Source organism: Tiliqua scincoides, chromosome 5, assembly GCF_035046505.1.
Source record: "Tiliqua scincoides isolate rTilSci1 chromosome 5, rTilSci1.hap2, whole genome shotgun sequence".
Classification (NCBI taxonomy): Eukaryota; Metazoa; Chordata; class Lepidosauria; order Squamata; family Scincidae; genus Tiliqua; species Tiliqua scincoides.
In genome coordinates this window covers 82,437,265-82,457,388 of record NC_089825.1, presented here as the reverse complement: position 1 = coordinate 82,457,388, position 20,124 = coordinate 82,437,265, and the positions used below count along the sequence as shown (strand labels likewise).

At 46.5% G+C, this 20,124-nt stretch overlaps 2 pseudogenes; both read left to right on the top strand.

The window, feature by feature from the left end:
• The first annotated feature begins 284 nt into the window (after window positions 1-284).
• On the top strand, window positions 285-13,641 carry LOC136652317 (gasdermin-D-like; annotated as a pseudogene).
• Window positions 5,358-5,472, top strand: LOC136654545 (5S ribosomal RNA; annotated as a pseudogene).
• Window positions 13,642-20,124: the final 6,483 nt, after the last annotated feature.

Sequence of the window (20,124 nt, the reverse complement as noted above, 5' to 3'; positions counted from 1 at the left end):
GCCGATGCAGCCATGCCAATGGGGTATGCGCTGCATCCTGTGGTGGGGAGGCAGTCACAGAGTCCTCCTCAATGTAAGGGAATGATTGTTCCCTTTTCATGTGGCTGCATTGCGGCTGCACCAGTGCTGGAAAACTGGATAGGATTGGGCCATGGGCCACTGGCGATTCTGGAATTGTTGTTCTGTTTTCCATTAGGAGGAAAAATAATTTTATTTCCTTTCTGCAGGTTGTTGGTCCTTAGCTGTCATCTTGCAGATTCTTCTCTCTTGCCGGTTGGTGGAAAATGTTCAAGAGGCTGACCAAGCAACTAGTGTGAGAGCTGGATTCGGATGGAAAGATGATTCCTGTGACTAGCCTTGCATGCAGTGATGACTTCCGGCCCCTCTCTCTGGTGGCAAAAGAACAATCCTGGTGGCCTTGGCCTACACAGAAGTATTCCCCAATCCCTTTCAAGCTGTCAGATATACTCCAGCAAGGAGCAATGGTAGAAATAGGCATGTTTCATACAGTTGGCCATATTGTGGTGGTGTGGGCATCCTTGCAGGACTGGAGTCAGGAGGGATGCAGTGGCTTCCCAAGAGCAAGGCCCAAGACAGGTGTAAATAAAAACCAAAACAGCCAAGATTTTCTGGTGCTTTGGGCATTGTGCCAGATGCAGCCCAGCCCCTCCCCCCCTCCCCCCCAAAAAACCCACCTGGCAATGTGCTAACCTCTGCATCCTGGACTGGAACAAAAAAAGAACATTAAATGAAGGAAAAGCCCTGTTGGATTAGGACAAGGGCCTATAGTCCAGCTTCCTGCATCTCACAGTGCCCATCAGATGCTTTTGGGATTACAAAAGACAACAAGATACCTGTATCCCACTGCCACTCCCTTGCATCTGGCATTCAGAGATAGGCTACCTCTAAAATCCAGGGGCTGCATACAGTCATTGTGACTTGTAACCTGCGAATGACTTTTTCTCCATAGATCTCTTTTAAAGGCAACCAGGCTAGATGCCATCACAACATCCTGTGGCAAGGAGTTCTCCAGATCAGAAGAAGAGGGGGATGGAGTAGGAGAGGGACTGTGGAGGAGAGGAGAGGGGTGGGCTAGAGCAACTCTGACACCCATTGTGCTCCAATCCTCTCCTTCCCACATTGTCTCTGAAGTTCAGCCTCCTCCTCCCCTCTTCTCCAGACTTTCTCTTCTGCTTCCTCTCCCGTCTTTCTTTTACAAGGCAGGGAGCAGTAGAAGGGGGCAGTGGAGGCACTTGGTGAACAGGCATGGGTGACTACACCAATCTGTTGCCTGAAGCAGTTCTCTCATGTGGCTTCAGTGTTGGGCCAGCCCTGACCAAGACAATCGGCCTCTCTTGATGTTTCTCTCAGCAAGCCAAATCCTCTACTTCTGTGGGACAAAGGGAGGACAAACTCCTGCAGTGAATTTATACAAGAATGGGCAGTTTTAAGAAAGGAGGAATGTGGTGGATGTTTATAAAATAACAAAAGGTACAGATAGAGCAAGGAGAGGGAGATGTTTTTTATTCATCGAGTACTAGAACCTGGGGCCATTCAATGAAATTGATTGCAGAATAGAAAGGTGGAAGATAAACCTGTTTGGCCACAGGCCAAGGTGCTGGGTAGATAGATCCTTGGTTTGATCTAGCAGTTGGCATTCATAAGAATGTCACAGGTGTTCTCACTAAAATCATAAGTAGTGAGAACACCTGTGACAATTACAGAGCTCCAGAAGAAACATCACGCACCTACATTCTTTCTTATCTTAGTTCCTTCACAGATCACTCAGGACACCATCACCTGTCAGGTGTTTGATCAACTTCGTGTACTCGCAAAAAGATAGCAAAAGCAGGTATTGTGGCCCAGGTGGGCTGCAGTATATAAATTGTGGGCTCCATTTGGCTTAGTGCGGATTACATGATGTGCAGATCAGAGTGACATCTCCCACACAGACACATAAAAGTCATGCTTTCCCTCCATGCAGAACTTCATAGCAGCTGAAGTGACCCCCAGTCAGCCCTGGAATTTCAACGGGATGAATCCAACCAAAGGGAATTGATTTTCATATATCTGATCTCATCTTGTAGTTGAAATGTGGAAAGACAATCGTGCAGTCAGAATTCAGTTATAAATCACAGCATAGCTGGTGGGGCCATGTAGAGCCAGTGTCTGAGATCAGCATCACTGGGAAGCTGCCGCCATCGCTGAGCTGAAGATCAGCCCTGTACTCCTAGCCTTTGTTTGATGGTGCTGGAACAACTTCTCAGGGCCTTTGTAGGGTAGGGACCTGAGGGTGGGTAAGCGGCTTGCCGAGGCTCCCTGAAGCCGTCCCTGGGGCCATGTCTCAATTGCCCTATGCAGTTCAAATGGAGGTTCCCATTTATGGTGTGGAGGCAGACTGTGGCTTGCAGTAGCCATTTGGACATAACTAGGGGCTGAATCCTATGTGAACCTTATACTGGCTAATCTTGCCAGTACAAAGGCCCAAAGGTCATGTGTGGGTGACAGTGGCCTGCAGAACCTTTGCCATTCCTTGGTAATTCAGCAAAAGGGGCAGATCGGGGGAGGTTGGGGCAGGAAATGGTTTGGGAGTGGCCTGTGAGAAACATCAGGAGAGGCCTATTGGCTTGATCAGGTTGGCCCAACGCTGAGGTCGCATGATGGAGTTACTTCAGGCAGCAGATTGGTTTGGGCACCTATGCCTATTCACCAGGAGGGGGGATGAATATGGTGGCAGCTGTGCATGCCACATCCTATTCCTCCCTTCCTGGCCTGGACAGGTCCCCAAGCCTCCTCAGACTTAGACTGGCCAGAGAGCTGATGTAAGTCTAAGGAGACACATTAGGGACCAGGCCGTCTAGTCGGAGGTATGTAAAAAAAAATTACTTTCCTCTCCTGGGTGAGAGCATCCAGAGTACTCTCCTGTCACCTGTCAGAATAGGTTTGGACTATAATTCTGGTTCATCACCACGAAACTATGATTATTGCAAACCAGGAAGGAGCAAACAGAGCATGTGAGGGTTGTGGGTAGAGGCGAAACAGATGGAGAGGGAGTAGAAGTCTGAGTCTGGATCTGGTGGAAACTGGACGAATGTGTTTTAAACATCGTTTTCGTTTGCCTTGCATTGTTCTAGAGCTGAAATACTCTGAGCCACTTCTGCTTTCCACAAACATGTTCCACAAAGCTGGAGCCAGGTTGAACCTTAAGATCCATTCCACGGAGGTGGCCATTGGGGGCTTGGGCTCAAGTTGCTTTTCCACCTCTCCAATGTATGTGAGAAAAATCTTTGTGGACACCAGAGATCTGTGGTGAGTATTGCTGTGGATGGACGGGTATCTTTCAGAGAGGAACGTTTAAGCAAAGGATCTGCTCGGTTAAGGAGGAGATGGTGGTACAGCTGGACCAATGTCCATTCTGTTCCTTGCACCTCTTTTATCTTGGGCTACCCCCTGATTAAAGAAATCTGAGTCACGTATGATTGATTAGTTAGTTAATTATTCCTGCATACATCTGCATAGGAATAAAAACATGAGTTCTAAAGAAAAAGACATTTTTTTCTTTGTTTTCAGAAGAAGCATTTATTGAGCAGTGGCAGCACCATTTTGGAAAAGGCATTTCCTCCAGAATGGAGGAGTAGCAGGAAAACCTCTTCTAAGCTGGCATTTGCTGCTCATAGGGGCTTGTAACCAAAAAATATTGAATCCTGACAAAGTACCATTGACATGAATGGGATTTAAGTTAGCCATGACTGACATCGTTCATTGATTTCAATAGTTGTAGTGTGGTCTCACCTTCTTTGGATACAACTCAGTTTTTGGAAGTATTTGTAGTCAAAAATGTTTTTCAGAACTGCTGCTCAATTCATAGGGCACATTTTAGTAGGTGAAAGTTTAGTAGGTGAAACCCCTGCTAACTGGGCAAGAGGCACTTTTCAAGTGGGTGCTCCTCTTTTATTTAGCAGGGGGAGAGTAACTGGCCCACCTCACCCCAGCAGTGTCTTTTCTAGTGGCTGTCTGCTGGTGTTGCATCTTTTTAGATTGTGAGCCCTTTTGGGACAGGGAGCCATTAGATATTTGATTTTCTCTGTAAACCGCTTTGTGAACTTTTAGTTGAAAAGTGGTATATAAATACTGGTTGTTGTTGTTGAAAGTTGCAATCCTATTCACACCTGGGAATAATAGCCCAATCCTACCTAAACCCCTGAGTAGCGATGAAGCAGTGCTAGAGCGGCTATGCTGCATCCCATGGGGGATATTTGGCTGCTGGTGTTCTTCTCAGGGTAAAAGGACATTTGTCCCCTTGTCCTGGCATAAGCCCCAGCAGCTGCAACATATCAACTCGGATGAACACTGTTGCTGGCCTTTAATAGGATTGGGCCCTTAGACCCATCAAACTCAGAAAGTCTATGCATAGGACTAGGCTGTAAAAAGATTTTCATCAATTAATCTAATCAGTTGATCAACTGAAGATTGCAGCCCCACTATACTCTGATGTTTGGGAACCAGTTGTCAAAACAGAGGCCCTTATGATTTTTTTAAATTAAGATGCAGATCGTTTTAATCTGTTATGAATTCTTTGATTATACTACTGTGCCTCCTGTGATATCCTGAAACTGGGATCTTAAAAAAAACACACAAAAAAACCCCTAAGGCATATTGTTGTTTTTTCATATTATGTGAATGGTCTGCGGTGAAGAATTTTTTTAAAAATTACAAGCCTATTATAATTCCATGAGGTGTTGTTATTTCAGTGTTGTGATGCTGGACCAGAGGGAACTGGTAGGATGGGAAAAAGGAGAAGCAAATCCCCAAGACCAGAGTATGAAGGTGGGGAAGGAGAGAATGATGAGCCGGTCAAGTGTCAAGTTTAGCCAGCAGACGTCAAGTCCAGCAGCAAATGGTGCCCGGGCAAAAGCATCTGATACCCTACAAGGCATGAGAAACCCAGGGGGCTACCTGGATGAGTGGAGTCATCCTAGAGCCTGGAAGGGGGTCATCAGGCTGGAAACCATTCATGCTTTAGCCTTAAGTGTCTAACTGTAGAGCCGAGTGGAGACAAGATCATCCCCCCCCCCCCAGATCTCGCACTTCCTGATAGTCAGGGACACATTGCAGTCGCTGCAGCTGCTACCGTCCTCCATATTGCCTTTAGGAAAATTGAGACATCTCTTGACTTGATCCGGCAAATCTACCCTAAGCTGGAACTCTATGTTGTGTCTTTGAGATCATGGAGCCCCTGCTGATTGAGAAGACTGTCCATGGAGGAGGGAAGGGAGAGGTTGCTGCAGTGGCCATCTTCGAGATACAGGTGTGTGCCCATTGGTTTGGCCCATTTCCTCCCACCTTTCCCCCCCAAAAACTATAACTTACCCTGCATGTGCCCGATCTTGTCTGATCTCGGAAGCTAAGCAGGGTCAGGCCTGGTTAGTACTTGGATGGGAGACTGCCTGGGAATACTGGGTGCTGTAGGCTTATACCATAGTCTTTCGAGACTGAAGGTGGCCAACAAAAAAATAAATAAATAAATAAATAAATAAATAAATAAATATGCAGGTTTATGCCATTTACGCTGGCACCCTCCAAAGAAGCACATGAGACATAGGCTTGGAATTATTTAAACTTTATTAATAAAAGCTGGGTAGCCTGCCAGCCCCCGCAAGAGCTGCCCCATTCCCCTCAGTTCCAACAGGCAGTCAATTGCCTCCCTCTTGCGCTGGGGGGGGTAGGGGTAGTGCAAATGGCGGTGGGACTGCAAGCTCCCCACCGATAGTGTGGTGAGCAAAAGAAGTCTTGCAGAGTTGGTTCCAAACAATTTGGTGGGACTGTTAGACTTGGTAGACTTGCCACGTGGATTGTCAGTGAACTGGGTGGGGGAGCACTCTGCTCAGGTCTCAGGGTAAGGGGAGCCTCCTTGGCTCTAGGGAGAGAGACCTGCTCACTTCTCCGGTGGAAGGGGAGAACTGCTTTTGCATGGGAGTGGGGAGCACTATGTGTTCCTTGGCCGAAATGAGGGGTTTGCTAGCTGTTGCTGGAAACAGGAAGCTGGACTCAGTGAATGCATAGTCTGATCTGCTAGGGCTCTTCTTGTTCTGTCCTTATAGGGCAGTGACTTTCAACCAGTGTGTTGCGGCTGTGCTGCAAATGGTCCGCAGGTATGCCACGGGAGCTTGGGGGAAGGGTCATTTATTAGTAAGGCCATTGGGGGATGTGAGCCCCCCCACTGACAGCGTGGTGCACCTTGTAAATTGTCAAAAAGCTGTTGGTGTGCCTTGACAATTTTAGTGCCCTGTCAGTGTGCGGTGACATGAAAAAGGTTGAAAATTGCTGTATAGGGAGCACTGCTCACACCTCAGAAAGCTTTTCTCTTTGCTTGGTAACTGAATAGTGCCATGATCATTCTGGAGTTGGAAGACATTATGACTAGGCTAGGTGGGATCAAGGAAAGGTGTACAGATCCCTTCCCCACTTGTTAGTGCCTCAATTGGAAGGCCCAATGGCCAACAGGAAATCTGTAGCTTCCTCCCTTATCAGTCCATGACTTCACATAAGCACTTCACGCAACCTTTAACAGCCTGTGCTCAAATCTTCAGGGCCTGAACACAAGAGTGCAGAAGAACTCTGTGCAGATTCCCCATGGCACAGTGGTGGCCTACATGGTAGAGAAGCTCCACAACCCCTGAGGAAGTGTTGCGTGAGTGAAAACCATTGTGCACCCACTATGGAAGGGAAATCGCTTTTACAATGGCAGCTTTCACGTGTATAAGGACTGGTGTATGAACAATCTCAGCAAGAGCAGATATTAGTTATTAGGATATTAGATACTGGGCCTTTCCCTCCACATATTATTTATTCAACATATTTATACTCCACTTGTTGACTGCAAAGACTGTAAGGTGAATTACATTTTGAAAAATGACAATTAATCCAGTTAGAAACCAGGAATCAAAAAGCAATAGCCTGAAATGTTCAGAAGTGGAAGATGATGATGATGAATACTTATATACCACGTTTCAACCAGAGTAGTTCACAAAGCGGTTTACATAATAAAATCAATTAATGGTTCCCTGTCCCCAAAGGGCTCACAGTCTTTTAAAAAAAAAAATACAGAAGAGACACCGGCAATAGCCACAAGAAAAAATACCACGGTGGGGTGAAGAGGAACAGTTGCTCTCCTGCTAAATATAAAAGGACACCACTTGCCTCTTTGCCACGTTGCCCAGTTAGCAGGGGTATGAGAAACTGCCTACTTTGCATGTGAAACCAATGGACGTGGATATCTTGCCACATGGGGATAAGAGCTGCATGTCTTTCACTTGTCCCCAGCAATCTGGGCCATCTTGAGAATACTGAAGGTCTTCTTAGATGTCATGAGGGTTCAGTTCTGCCTTCATTTCCTTGTAACTTCCCTGTTTTTTTTTGTTTTCTCTTCAGATCTTCTCTTCAAAAGGGTTCAGAGGAAGTCGGTTTCTGAATTCACTTATGTTTCACTTTATGGTTGTGTGTTATACATGTAGTGTTATCAGAGCACATGGGATGTTATAGTGTAACATAGATAGGGAAAAAAAGAAGAAAAGGCTCTGCTTTGAGGATCTTACAATGTGAATTTGGAGTGTAGAGTCCCGTCCCCGTCCCCCCCCGGTGCCGCAACACCAAGCATCACTGCCTAGGCTATGTGGGAGTTCCCTGAATGGGTGCGGTGAAGCACTCAGCTGAATACATTTTTCCATCATTGCCTTGTCTTCCCTTTTGCATCAGAAAATGGGCTTCCTTAGAGGCCCTTGTGATGATGCAGGCAGCTGTAGAATAGGGACTTCAAACGAGTTTCATATAGTGAGCTGAATAACATTAATGGCACCTACTGAGGACCAACAGTGACATAATTAAGCAGATAATGGCCAGCAATCAGCACTTCTTTCTCACACAGAAACTCATTAGCTGCAAATGACAGAAGAGAAAAATGTGTTAATCTTGTTCATAATTTCAAGATATGAAAGAGCCCAATTATTATGCTGGGAGAGTCCAATTATAACAGGGGCCGGAGAAACTGCTTCCGGGGGCCGCGTCCAGCCCATGGGCCTTATGTTTGACACCCCTGCTCTAGAAGGCCTATTCACAGCTGCAAGGGATGCAAGGAATCCCAACTCATTGTTTCAGGGAGAAAGTGAAGTGTTTCTACTTCAGCTTAATTTCAAGCCAATATTTATTTTTCTGTTCTTGCTTTAGCATTCCAGGATGAGCTGAGCTCCTTGTGTACAGGCAAGTTATCATCTCTTGCTTTCTGATTTTATGTGTGAATTCCATCACTCCTGACTGCACAGATCTTTCCCACCAGATTAGCACCTACCCTCTTGGGAAGGGATTTCGCCATTTTTCCTTTTGTTGGTCTTTATGCTGGTGCTGGACTCTAAAAATGCCTCTGTGGTGGCATAGCTGATTCAAATCCCTTTCAAACTTACCTTTTCCTGGGAGGCCTTTGGCTTAGTCCCTATTTCTTGTTCCCAACTGTATAGGTATTCACTCCCATTCATCCCTTGTTCCTCTGCTGCCCTCTCTAGTGCAAACCTTAAATTGTAAGCTTCTTAGAGAATGAGCCTGTGTCTTTCATATGTAAAGCACCAAGCATGGTAATGATGTTTTATAAATATATTCTGGACAGAGGAAAAAAAAACTAGTCCAGATTTCCTCCCAAAATAAAATTTCCTTTTGGGGGGTAGTTTCTATGGGAAACCATTAACCCATGCTTTCCTCCAACTGCAGTTAGAAGTGGTACAGTTCTGTAAGAGCTGTACACATGATTCTACTGGTGGTAAACTTGGCAGTCTATCACAGATTCTGTGGGTAGCTTTGGGCAAGGCATGAGTACTGAAAAGACAATATCACAAAAGTACTTCATAGCAGTGGCATCACTGGGGGGGGTGGACTACACTTGGTGACACCAGGGGGGGTGACACCAAAAGCTGATCCCCTCCTTTGGAGCCCAGGTCTACCCAGTGCCAGGCAGATTTGGCCACACCCAGAAAAATCTCCAGAGTGGTTAGACCTGGGTTCTGCCTTGGGAATCCTGGTAGACCTGGCCTCCCAGTTGGCACAGCCTCTGCCTTTCGCTCTCCACAAGGCCAGGCCTATCAGGTCCATAGACCTGGGCTCTGCTTCAGGAAGCCTAGTAGACCTGGGCTCTGGAGACTGTTCCAGTTGTTGTTGGTACAGTAGGAGGTCCATGGGGGTGACACAATGAGTTACCCCACACTAGTGACACCAAGCCTAATGACGCCACTGCTTCACAGGTTAATAGTGATGAAGAAATAATATGAATAATCTTCACAACAATCTTTAGCTGTCCAGCAGGTGAAAGACACTGTTAAAGAGGCTTACAAGCCTCTTGTACACCTGAACCAGACCTTGAAGAGGCATCTTCTGGAATCCGTTGGGAATTTCTTGCAGGATGGAGATGTCGCATTCACTGTTCAGTCAGTGGTAAGTGCCCTCTCTTAACTGCTCAACAGTGCATACTTAGAGCGCCACAGTCCTTTTCCCCATATAATTGAATCTGTCAGTTTTCTTTTTCTCAGGGCCTCTGAGAGGAATTTTATTGGTGGGGGGGCTTTTGGGGTGTAATGATTTGGGGGGCCCCTTCACTTCTCCATTGAATCATAATTCCGTACAATCATTGGATCATAATGTCTATGAATCACAATATATAAAACTATGTAGGCTTGCACAAAATATAAATGCTAGTTTTCACACAATATCTGCAAACATGTTTCTCAGATCCCAGGAAATTTTCAGCTATCTCCTTTGGCTTCTAGGCCCCTTTTTGATCCCTGGTCCAGGTACAGTGAATCCCCTGCACCCCTCCTCTCATAGACCCTGGTAAGATTGGAAAATGTAAGATTCCAGGAAATTTTGGGGGGCCCTTCTTTAGCTCCTGGGCCCCTTTTTGTCCCTGGGCCCTGATATAATTTATCCCCTGCACCCCCATCTCTGGACCCTGCTTCTTCTTGCCTAGCTCTGTCCTTTCTGTTCACACTTCTTTCTAAAGGAACCTTCAAATGAAGGAGATGGTGGAGCCTTGAGGTGGCAGAATGGACTGTACCACTTCAGATTGCAAGTAGAGGACACCAAGTTTAAATAGAAATTTCCCACATCAAAATCTTCTCACAAGTAGATATGGACCTGCCTTTTCTTGATGGGGTCATATCATCTGTCTTTCTCACCTAGGACTGTCTGCCGTAACTGGGAGTATTCTCTCTGGGTTGGCAGAAAACTTCAAGAGCTGAATGGCCTCTATTTATTTGCACCTTTGTTGAATGATTGATTAATGTAATTTCCCCCCCCCACACACACACACACCAGCTGGAGCTTTCCCTGGCAGGGGATATGGTTGATTGCTTCATATTGACTCACTGAATGAGGAGCTCCAACCTCCAGTGGAAATGCTGCTTTCATACCTAGGGATTTTCCAAGATTTTGTGAGAAGAGAGAGGCAAGCTCTCTGGGGACCGGTGCACTTTCTCTGCTTTTCTATCGATGGTATGGATCATTTGGTCCCTATGTACACACTCAAGAATACCATTTGTTTGGCAACCTTCAGTCTCGAAAGACTATGGTATAAGCCTACAGCACCCGGTATTCCCAGGCGGTCTCCCATCCAAGTACTAACCAGGCCTGACCCTGCTTAGCTTCTGAGATCAGACGGGATTGGGCATGTGCAGGGTAACAGTTCAAGTTGCATTGTGCTCAAGAATACCATTTGGTGGCTAGGCATTCTCTTTGCTTTCCCAAGGCAGGTGGGAAGTGAATGAATCAAAACTTGGCAGCTTTGCAGTGATCAGAATTAGATGCATGGGAAGGGGAATCAAGTTGGGCCTTGGGACCCAAGGGAAATATCTGGGGGGATAGAGATATGGCAGAGGCCTAACTGGAAAGGAAGAGCTGGACCAAACCAGGAAATATGTGTGGGACCAGCCCAGAGTCAGCCTGTAACTTCCTGGCATGCCAAATGCTACTCCCCAGCCTTAACTGGTGATTGCCAGCCTCTGCTCCTCTCACTCCCTGGATTGTAAAAAGAAGGTGGAAAGAGAGGACAAGGAAGTGTGGGTTGCTTAACATATTCATGAAAACTTGAGTGCCCTGCTTCAGATGCCAGGAGATCTTGAGCTGGCCCTGCCTAAATGACTTGGGACCAGGATAATGAAATTACTGCTCCTTCCCACATGATCCTGAGAAGATTCAGGTCTTCAGGAAAGGTCCTTTTCCCTATCCCATTACCATCTGTATTATGATTGGCAGGGACATGTGAGAGGGCTTCCTCAGCACGCAGCCTATGGAACTCCCTGCCCTAGGGTAGCCATCTGGTTCTCATCTTAATGCTGTTCCAATTCCAGTTCAAAACACTTCAGCAGGCAGCCCTTACTGCCATATTTATTTTCCTTGCTCCCCTGCTTTTTGACATGTTTATCTGCTGACTGCATTTTATTATTTTAGTTGTCTTTCAGTTGTCCAGTTAGCCTCTTCAAACACTTTTAATGATGCGGAAAGGTGGAATGGAAACCTTTTAAATGAGTAAATCACACCTGTCCCATTCTGGGATGTTGTATTCCCAGACTTGGACTATGAGACCATGCCTCTGCTGGAGATTGTCCCACGCAAGAAAAAAAACAACTGGAGAAGCCAAACAACTAGCCAAACAACTGGAGAAGGTGAGGTCCTTCTAGCTTAACTCATTCCATGTAGGAGGAGTAGGAGTAACAAGTCTGATTAACAACAACAAAATCTCGGTTCAAGCCAGTACCATGCGTGTATACATGGTAGCTGTTGGAGGTATTCATTTCTTTCTCCTCTGCTTGTTAAAGGCGAACAGGTGAAGAATGTGACTATCTCTTCAGTGCTCAGATTACCTATTCTCTTCTTCAAGGCCAAAGCCTGCAAAGAAGATACTTCCCAGTTGCAGGGTGGGAGTGTGGATGAGCTCAGAAATTATCAAACATGCAGGGGTAGTACCAGAGGTCAGCCCAATTGGGCACCAGCTGAGGGCCCATCCCCATCAGAGGGCCAAGCTGGTCATACCGACCCCTGAAATCTGAGGACCAGTTGCAGTGGTAGTGCCCAGTGCATTGTCAGGGTGTGGGTGGAAGCCCCATGGGGGAACCGACTGCAGTCAGTACTGAGCCCACAAGTCAGGAGTTTCAGTGACAGGCACTGCATCTGAACATGATTAGTTTTGAAATTTGAATGCAATTTTGCCTGCAGGAGGGCAGTATACTGTCCAATTACCTGACCTTCTACCTGTCATCTCTGTGTTTTTTGCAGGAGGTGTGGCCCTTTTATTCCTCCCCCTCCTCATACTCTCTCTTCTTTCCAGACCAGTGGTTCCCAAACTGTGTGTCACTATGCCTTAAGTGCCGCAGTACACTCATGGAGGTGCTACAAGATGTCCTTAGTTGCCCCTTCTACGAGCTTTCCCAGGGGCTACCATCTTGGATCTCACAAAATTTTGCAAGATGGCAGTGTCCAAATCTCATGAAATTTTGATGCCGTCATCTTGGAACTTGCAAGATCTCACAAGATTTGGATACTGCCAAAGTGGATCTCATGAGATTTCATGTGGCTGAGCTAGGAAGAACAGGCTACAGGGGCACCATGACCCCAGAAAGCTTGGGAACCACTACTCCAGACAGAAGAAGGATGTGTACTGCCCGGGCTCCATGTCCACCAGACCCATCCTCACCAGATTTGCCCACAAAGGGAACAGCTATAGGTTTATCTGATCTAGTATTACAACCTCCAAGCAATGAGAAGATGCAGGTATATAACTATGAACTGTGAGGAAAGTACTGTATTTCTTTTGGAACCTTAGCCAAGCCTCCACTTCTCTGAATGTTTTATACCTAGCAACTAGCCTAGGTGGGGGGATATTTTAACCACAGGAAGGGTGTGCTTTTGCTATCTGCTTCCCCCTTCCAATGATTAGGACATAAGCCAATGGAAGACTCACTCCACCCCGCCCCCTTTTAAAGGAAAGCAACTTTGGAAAGTGGAAATTTAGAGCAGAAAAATGGCAGGGAAAATGCATTTGCACTCAACACTTTCTCTGCCCACCATCTGATTCCAAATCATCCCCCAAGCTGCTTTTTCTGCTGCGGTTTGCATTACACATGCTTACGTGGAGAAACATTCAGACTCCCACAGTGGGAAAATGTAATTGATGATGGTGGTCATGATTTGGCATAGTGAATCAGTGGGCAGAGGAAGGGTTAAGCAACCAAGCCCAGCCTTTCTGCTCTAGTGGCTGCCCAATCCACAAGCAACTAAGTCCTTAAGGGTGGCTGGGACTGCTTGAGTGCCAAAGGAAATCACATTTATGACCCTTCCTTTGTCTCTCACATACACGTGTTTTCTCTCTCTATAGATGGATAGGGTTTTGGAGTGGATTCTTTCTTGTGAGGAGGGTAGCATTTTCACCAGTCCAGCCCCCTCCCTGGTGAATGAAGAAGAAGCTCAACTGTTGAGATGTTGCAGACTTGTGGGCTGAACTCAGAAGTCTGGGAAGATACCATCACCTACCTGTGGAATGATGAAGCACGGTCCAAAGTGGCTGCTCTGTATTCTAGCTTGTACGCACTGCAGGTTCTAAGTGGATGAAGTTGTAACTAAAGTTGAATTCTGAAAGGATAACACTTTCTCCTGCCAGAAGTGAGCTGAACTGTAGAATTCACCACGTAGTAAAATTCACTGCCATGAGTCAAGCAGCTGCCCTCTTATACACATTTTGTAGGAGATAGGCTGATACTTCTGTCTTCCCCATTGGTAGAACAGAATGATCAGGTGACCATAGGAAATGGAACAGGGGTGTAGCTGAGGGGGGAATGGAGCAGTTGAACCCCAGATAGTAGGAACAATGATATTATCAGTGTGCCTATGGAATTTTTTTTTTCCAAAGGACCTTTGCCTAGAAGAAGTCAGGCTCAGCAGGTGGCAAACTGAGAAATGTGCCTAGAGACATATGTTAAATGTCTTAAGCCCATTGTCCTTTGCAAGGTCTGCCTGAGAGACACTATATAGCATATTAGGCTACAGTTTACGTGGGAAGAAGGGCTACTGAACATGGTGAGATTAATTTCTGAGTAAACATGCATAGGCTAGCACTCTAAACTGCCTTTTATATTTATTTTTGAATCTCATTTTTATACATTTGTTTTAAACTTTTACAATTCACTTCCCTTTGGGATGAAATGAGCTGGAACTCTAAATGAAGTATTGTATGTTTCAAAGTTGGCGTAAGTGGTAGAAGAAAGCAACATATTTAAAGGTGAAGACATTTAAAGCTGATTTTTTTTTTGTATAGTCAGTGGGATGTGGTTATGTAGGCGTGGTTATAGGGATGTCATGACAACTTCCTCCAGCATTTACTGAGTAGGAAGTGGTTGAAACCAACGAATCTTGGTTGCTTAGGTAGGTAGACCATCCCTGTTTCCTCTTAATCTCTTTAGTTCTCCTCTGCTTGTTTCCACACAGCCTAGATGTCTGATTTAGGTTCCAGGTTAAATTCTAATATAACCCAGGGACATGCGGTGCAGGGGTGGCAGGTGAGGCAGAACTGCCCTGTTGTTGACCATAGAAAAGCACTGCAGCAGCTTCTGCCAAGGGGGCTCGCTTTCTCAGGTGTAAGGACAGCCTCCTCGGTGTAAGCAGGTGGGATGGCTGCTGTGCTTTTCCACAGACTACAATGGGATGGTTTTGCCTCACCTGCTGCCCCTGCATCACATGCCCCTGATATAACCACATGCAAGATTCTTGCATGTGTCCTGGGGCCTGATCCTATCCAACTTTCCAGCACTGATGTAACCACAATACAGCCCCCAAGGGAAGGGAACAAATGGGCAGGAGGTCTGGTCTAGAGGGTTGAGCCTCCATTTGCCTGAAGATAACATCCGAAGGTCGCCAGTTTCGAGGCCACTGGCACCGTGCGACCTTGAAGCAGCTGGCAAGCTGAAGCCGAGCGATTCCATCTGCTCTGAGCGTGGGAGGATGGAGGCCAGAATGTGCAGCCAGATCAAGAAAGAAACACCTGAATGTTGTGGTTTCTTGAAAGATAGAAACCTTATTTCAAATTGTAAAAATCCCTACGGGGATTTAAAAATTGCCTGCCTATGTAAACCGCCTTGAATAAAGTCTAAGGAGAAATCTGAGGACCAAGAAAGGCGGTATAGAAATACCTTTATTATTATTATTATTATTATTATTATTATTATTATTATTATTATTCTCTTACCTTGCAGAGGCCGTTGTTATTCCTCCCACCACCACAGGATGCAGAGCATGCCCTGTTAGCTTGGTTGCATCAGTACTGAAAAGTTGGATAGGACTGGGCCCCCGGAGACATTTCTTGGCAAGCCGTGCAATATAACAAAAGCTTTCCCCTTGGCAGTCATTAAAAGGAGGGATGTTTGTTCAAGGACCATATGTTCACACATGGAAGTTGCTGCTGACTTTAGCAGGGAATCCTGCTGAAATATGGACAGCAAACCTGGCTCACAGATGCCCAGAACTTGTAAGACAACAGATGCAAATACACCATGGCAGTAAAATGAAAAAGACTTCTCTTTTCCGTATCTCACTGTTGACTCTGGTGCAGTAAATTGTTGAGCCGTGTGTCTGCTCTATTCTGTGGTTTGTAACACTTACTTTAAAGGGATTATTTAAAAAGACAAAATGTTGTTAATTGAGCCAAAGGAGGTTAGCTAAAATCCAATGTTATTGTGACTGTTGGCAGGGCACTCCATCCTGTATGCAAGCAGTTATTGTATGGCACAGACTGCAGTAGGAGATAACCTAATGAGGACCACCTTGGAAATGTGATATGAGCCAAAGTGCCATGGATAATCTGGCTGGGGTGGGAGAACACAAGAACTGAAATGCTATAGCAAATTTGGGGTCCTTTTCTTGGATTAATGATGGTTCTGCCATCACGTTGTCAATGAGGGCTAGACACTTAGCTTAAAACTCTCAGCATCCCAGCAATGTCACAGAAGTGTGTTGGGGTCCATTCACACCAGCAGTAAAATGTGTATGTGAAAAATGCATTTGGAGGACTGGAGCTGGATTAATTCTTTCCGTTATCTTGAGCACCATATACTGTTGATGGCACCTCCGCTCTACTTTGTTGTACTGCTGAAGGTGGGAGGAGGCAGATTCCTAATTGCTGGACTGTAAAACGATGGGCAGGAAGCCTCAGAATTAGGAATAAAAATTCCTGAAATGAGGACCACAAATTGTGAACATTAACACACTAATGAGGAAGGGATCTTTAAGAGATATGGGGAAGGATTTAGTTATTTGCTTATGTCTATTATTTATAATCAACATAAGTTTCTATGCAGTTTGCACAAACTGGGAGGAGATGTTCATCGAGTCACACAGCGGGTCATCTTGTCCTTTATTCTATAATATGAAGCTATTATATTTATCTTAAAGTGTTGTACTAGCATATTGGTTTCTGTATTGATGGCCTCCCTCAACATAGGCCTTGCTAAATGTGTGGGTGTATATTGGGGTGGGGTGAAAATAAAGATTATCCTGAACAATTATACGTCTCAGGAGAGAATGGTTACCAAGAGAAGGTGAAGTTCAGCAACAGTTTTAGTTTCTTATGCAGAAGGTACCAGGCATTATCCCTGGCAATATCAGCAACTGTTATCCTGCACATGCCTGATCTCGTCTGATCTCAGAAGCTAAGCAGGGTCAGGCCTGGTTAGTACTTGGACGGGAGAACACCTGGGTGTTGTAGGCTTATACCATAGTCTTTCGAGACTGAAGGTTGCCAACCATCAGTTCAAGCATTTCAGAGAGCAGGACAAAGAAATATCTGCCTCATCCACTGGAACAGTACAATGTTTCCATTCCAGCTCCATCCAGGACTAACCCTGTTTAGCTTATGAGACTAAGCATGCTCCAGATGATATGTTCATAAAGAAAGAGTTGGTACTCCAATATCAGCAGGGACTTAAGCCTGGAGACTCCGGCACTGGTACACCCCTTGTGGCCACAGGCCTGTAAAGTGCCAGGGTCTTGAATCGGGATTCTGGCAACCAGACTCCACTACCTTAACCCCCTGAGCCACCAATACACTGACAAAATTGCAGACTGGCCTGTAGAGGCCTAGCCCTAACCCTGTAGAGGCACCACTGAAATAGCATTACAGAAGCCTCACCAATGGACTCAGCACTAGGGCAGGTGACACAGGGAACCAATACAGTTGGGCTCTGTCATGCTGCAGCCCAGGAGCCTGCTCCTCAATCTGTGCATTGTGGTTTTGAGAGAGAAGTGTCTTCCAGACTGTCTGCTCCTCACATTAAGGCTCTGGAACCACTGGTTGACCTTGGGGGGCTTGAACCTGTTATCACTTAGGATGCTGGCTTTGGAAAACTGTGACAAGTTAGAACATAAGAACATAAGAACAGCCCCACTGGATCAGGCCATAGGCCCATCTAGTCCAGCTTCCTGTATCTCACAGCGGCCCACCAAATGCCCCAGGGAGCACACCAGATAACAAGAGACCTCATCCTGGTGCCCTCCCTTGGGTTCCAAGAAGAAGGGCTGATATTGGCCTCCCATGACCCAGTGTGGCTAACCCATCACCTCCTCCCATCCCAGCAGTTCCACTCCCTCTCAATCTAGCATGGCTGTAAAACTTTCTGGTCAAGGCTGGGCGTCACTAATCTTGCTTTCTGTGACTGACCACCATCCTTCCACTCCTTTTGCATGCACGTCTCTCAGCTCAGGCCCAGACCTGCCATTGAGCGCTTCTGGATCAACACTCGCAAGTATGCAGCCTAGTCATAATTGAGCACAGAAGGTGGTCCATTAATCACAGTAATGTGCTGGAAACGGCTGAGATGAATTTTCCTTGAGGAAAACGCAGGCCAAAAACATAGACAAGGAACCACAAATCAGCCCTGAAAACTGCCACAAGCACAGCTTGCATCTGAAGTTGTAATCAAAAATCTCGCTAAGAATTTCTGATCAGTTGGCAGAAGAAGGTAGGACTGTCCCATTGACCTATTGCTGGGTCATTTTCCATTGTAAATTACTGGCCATCTTGGGGTTGTTCTACAGCAGCTCCTTCTTGTGCTTCCTGTTCAGTCCACAATCAGTGAAAACATCTCTTTCAATTCATGCTTAATTGTCTAAGAAAGGAAGAAAGCACCCATTCCACCGACTGGGAGAAGGCCAGCACACACATCCTCCTTGCCTCTGCGGCTTCATTGATCACCCTCTCTAATTAAGATGCATCCTCCCAGTTGTGGCTGTCTACTTTGCTCTTTGTTTAAACTTCACTCATCCTGATGGCCAACCCTGTAGGTTTTGGTCTTCTTCCTCCTGCCTTTCATTCTTGCTGTCAGATTTCACGTGATATTGATTGCTTATGTATCAGAAGCTGAAAGAAGGGAAGGTGGAGTGAGAGTGGGAGGCCAAGTGACATTCATCAGGAGGGTGGTATGTTAGTGAAAATATGTCACTAATAACTTTTGTGGGGCATATGGCAGTTCGTGCAAGTAGAATTCTTATTCTGCTGAGAATGAGTTGAATGGAAGAGTTCTGTCACGATCAAGATGGATCCATTAGCACATTTATCCTTTATTCCACCAGAGGCACAAGACTGCCTCATTTTGACTAGGAAGCGGAACTGCCTTGGGAAAGGAAGAAAGAGGCTTCCAGGCACTGGGGGGGGGGGCAATGTGGCTGAAGGTGGAAATTGGAGAAGGAAATTATGGGGGCAGGTAGCACATAAACTGAGCAGAGTAAGGAAGAAGGGGGTGTACGAGGAGGAGCTACCAGGCTCAAACAAGCAACCTGAGAATTAGGCACCACCTTCTTAGGCACTCCAGGATAGCTGGTCAGAGAGAGGAACTGCAGGCCTTTCCAGCCAATAAAAATCTCTGCACATAATCCTCCCAGCCAAATGATCAGGAGGGACCCACTCCCAACTTCCTCTTCTTTTTATACAAAGTGCAGGGCCTCCTGCTGCTCATCAGTCTTAGAGCCCAAACCTATCCAACTTTCCAACACTGATGCAGCCATGCTAATGGGGTGTGCACTGCATCTTGTGGTGAAGGTGCAGTCACCGAAGCCTCCTCAAGGTAAGGGAATGTTTGTTCCCTTGCCTTGGGGCTCCATTGTGGATGCATTGGTGCTGGAAAGATGGATCAGATGGGCTTTAAATTATCTTCGGCATCACCTGGCAGGTCAAAGTTCCAAACAACACAGTCCTGGAACGTGCTGGAATCCCTAGCATGTATGCACTGCTGAAACAGAGACGCCTGCGTTGGCTCGGTCATGTCGTGAGAATGGATGATGGCCAGATCCCAAAGGATCTCCTCTATGGAGAACTCGTGCAAGGAAAGCGCCCTACAGGTAGACCACAGCTGCGATACAAGGACATCTGCAAGAGGGATCTGAAGGCCTTAGGAGTGGACCTCAACAAGTGGGAAACCCTGGCCTCTGAGCGGCCCGCTTGGAGGCAGGCTGTGCAGCATGGCCTTTCCCAGTTTGAAGAGACACTTGGCCAACAGTCTGAGGCAAAGAGGCAAAGAAGGAAGGCCCATAGCCAGGGAGACAGACCAGGGACAGACTGCACCTGCTCCCAGTGTGGAAGGGATTGTCACTCCCGAATCGGCCTTTTCAGCCACACTGGACGATGTTCCAGAACCACCTTTCAGTCTCTCGAGACTGAAGGCTGCCAACCATATATATCTAGGGAAGCCACCCAGTGTTAACTGTGCCTGGTGCTGGCACAATGCATGTAGTGCCAGTGGCGATTGCTTTATGGCAGTCACAAAGCAGCTGCCGCAACTGCACACTGCTGGGCCACCAGCAGGGAAGCTGGTGTGGCCTTCTGCATGCTGGCAGACGGCCAAAGACCTGCTGGATTGGGTAAGGCCATGCAGAGGGGTGGAATGGGGGAGGGGTGGGTGGAATGGAATGATGGTGGGGCAGGTGGGAGGATGAGTCAGGCCTGGGAAAGGGGCAGGTTTGGCAGAAGTGACACACACCAATTCCTTACTCACTTCCTGGGCCTGATCCACCTTCACCGATCAACTCAGACTTGTGCCAGCTGTCAAATTG